This window comes from Papio anubis, chromosome 11, assembly GCF_008728515.1.
Source record: "Papio anubis isolate 15944 chromosome 11, Panubis1.0, whole genome shotgun sequence".
Lineage (NCBI taxonomy): Eukaryota > Metazoa > Chordata > Mammalia > Primates > Cercopithecidae > Papio > Papio anubis.
The window spans coordinates 55561854-55565093 of record NC_044986.1 but is presented as its reverse complement, the minus strand read 5'-3'; the positions used below and the strand labels follow the sequence as shown (position 1 = coordinate 55565093).

At 35.5% G+C, this 3240-nt stretch overlaps 1 pseudogene across 1 annotated transcript; it reads right to left on the bottom strand.

Moving 5' to 3' along the window:
* Window positions 1–377: 377 nt before the first annotated feature.
* On the bottom strand, window positions 378–2838 carry LOC110744140 (annotated as a pseudogene). The gene has a single exon (XR_002524345.2). The product of XR_002524345.2 is annotated as an acyl-protein thioesterase 1 pseudogene (transcript).
* Window positions 2839–3240: the final 402 nt, after the last annotated feature.

The window sequence follows — 3240 nt, the reverse complement described above, 5'->3', positions numbered from 1 at the left end:
ACTCAGATCTATGACCCATTCATCCCAATATTCACTGTATGAGAAAGCTCATTTTTCTTAATATCAACTTCAAATGTTAGTTCTACAGAATATCAAACCAAACCTTTTAATTTATCTTACAGATGCATAAGTAATGTAAGATGCAAGAACATAAAATGCTTTACCTAAGGTCACACAATCAGCTAGTGGCAGAGATGGGATTAGATTCCAGTCATGCCTTCCAGTGCTTTTCCTCTGCATTCTGGTAAATTTACATGCATTCCAAATGCTTTTGACAACTGTTTAAGTATTATCTATACTAATTCTTTGAGCTATGAGTTCCATGTGTGTTAACCTCCACGTAACAATGCCTTTTTTTTTGTTTTTTGTTTTTTAAAGTCAGAATTAAATTTTATTTCACATTGATAGAAACCATGAAAAACATTTACATTTTCCCATGTTACAGCACAACATTTCAACGGAATATTTCTTGCCATAAATAATATCTTGCTGATTTGTAGAACTGAAATAACAGTTTATGTTCTTCAAGGTAAAGAAAAATGACATAATAAATGATTGTTTAAAATTTTAAAATACAGATATAAACATATGGCTTCATTATTAACATCCTATGTAGTCCATTACTAAATTATTTCCATTATCAATTAGCACCCATTTATAAAGATGCATTCTTAATATTGTTTTGGTCAGCTGGAATATAGCAGAAAAATTAACACAGTTCAGAAATATCAAGCATACATTTTTGCTACATATTAATCTGTATGGTAACTATGCTTTATGTATAGGGTTCTGACTAGCCTTTATTACCCATAAGTTTGTTTTCAAATAATTGTTACCAGTAATCTGGAAATTTTGACAATTTAAAATGATTGCTATTTTTATGTTTGCACAAAAAACTAATACAAAAAATAATTTGACTAAAGTGAAAATTTCAAGTAAGTCCACTGGCAGGTGAAAATAAAACAAAAAATTACAATAGATTCCTCATCTTCTATAGTAATTGGTTTCAAACATGTGTACAAAGTAAACTCTATGCTATGAGGAGATGAAATAATCTTAGAAGTTAGTTTTTAAGATCAGTCTTAAAGATATTTCAGAACATACTAGAATATGATCTAATTATTCTTTCAGTTGTTTACAGAAAAATAAAACCACAGAATTATTCCTGTTAACTGGGTTGAAGATCCTAATAGCTAGGTGTAAACTTGGATAAGGTACAGTAATCTGAAATAAGTAGTGAATGAAGTTTTAATGTCTGGTTTCTCTATAAAGCATAAATAGATTTTAAATACCTTATATCTGTGACCCAGAATGTCAAATTATAGCATGTATTGACAATGGCTGTCTATGGCAGAGAGGCAATACTTGGTCTGCTATGAAGGACAATAAAGAAAAAACAAACTTTTTTTTTCTTGAGAGAAAAGAGTATTAAATAGAAATAATATCAGGGGAAATAAAAGCCTGGCCCCAAAATAAAAGGGCCATTAATTGGAGAGAACAATTTTACTCTTTCTTGGTAACAAACAGCATTATCCCTATTATTAGGAATAATGTAATACCACCTCATTCTTATTATGTATTACAATCATTATGTATATATGAACACATATATAAAAACACAGACTCTGCATGGTGGCTAAGCAATTTTGGAATAAATCCATAGACTAAGTCACAGCATGCATAAATTGTTTATATCTTAACTGCTCATTTATACCTGAATAAGTTTTCATGCAGCATACTGATAATTTTCAAATGATGTAATAAAAAATCTGGTGGCAGTACTGTATTATTTTGCTGACTTACATTTGAGAAAAAAGAAGCTACCTGCGTCATTATTTTAATATAGTAGATCCTGGATCTTCTTATAAGAATACATGTATAGAAACTTAAAAGATCATAAATTCCTCATGAGGAGACATTGTTTGATCTGTGTCGTTGGCATGTATTTGCAAAATATTTTAACACTGTAAAACATTAGAAATTTGAAGACTGGGCATGGGAAAAGGTTTATACTCTAATACAATGATGCTGGTGTACTTCTACACAAGGCCTCTTAGTGACATCAATCAATTGGAGGTAGGAGTTTATCAATGAATTGCTTGACATCCATCATTTCCTGTTGACATGAACTGTGCATCATACCTTCATAGGTTTTAAAGGTCACATTGGCTGGATTCACCAACGTTTTTAGTTTTTCAACCGTAAGAGAACCAAACATCAGGGGAACTAAAGGGTCAAATCCCCGTGGCACTGGAGAATAGAAATATCTCTGTTAGCACCACCGATAGGACCCTGTGGAAAGGAAGCCCGAAGTGGAAGCCAGCAATTGAGTGCAGTGACACCTGCCAGTTTCTGCTGCATGGTAAGGGCAGTATATAAAGACAAAGTTCCTCCCTGAGAAAACCCTCCCAAAATAATTCTGTCAGAAGGAATGCCATTCTTCACTTCTTGATCAATCAAAGCTTTTATATTTTCTGCTGCCTGTTTAATCCCAGATTCATCCTCCTGTGAATCTGGTGAAAGCCCAATAATATCAAACCATGAAGGCATAGCCATGGTCATATTTAATGTAACAGGCCTGACAGGCCCAGTATCTCCCAATCCATGCAGGAAAATCACCGCAGCGGTGACCTTCCGGGCGGCGGGCGCGATGGCGGGCAGCGGGGTTGACGTGTTACTGCCACACATACACCGGCTCAGCTCACAGCGCAAGCGAATGGAAGAGCTGGCGTGCGAGCGGCGAGTCCCGGCCGGCCCCACCAGGCGCACGCTCCAACAATACTTTCTTATCAATTGTCTTAGATTTGACTCTTTCTCATGCATAGTATAAAATATTTGGATTTAAAAATAAATCCATATGCATCCCTTCTCTACGGCTTCTGATTTTATAGGATTTAATCACTTCTCCCTCTGCCTTTGTCTTTCGGGAAAAAGAATCCTAACTTTTCTATAGGGCTTGCCTTGTAAGTGTTGAGAGGCCAGTTAACTATAGGGTTTTCTGTTTTATTCTTTAGGGAGACTCAAGGGACCTAAGTTCATAAGATTGTTCTCCATATCCTTGGTGCCTCACCTGTAAAGACCACCCCACTTAAAAGGAAGCCCCTTAAGAAGGGCAAGAGGCTCAGCCCAAGAGCTATTGACTATGCCATATCACCCTCCACTGGGCTCCACCCTCACGCCCTGACATTTCTATTCCATGATTTCTCTAAAGTTTTCATATTTAGGCCTTTAAACATAATT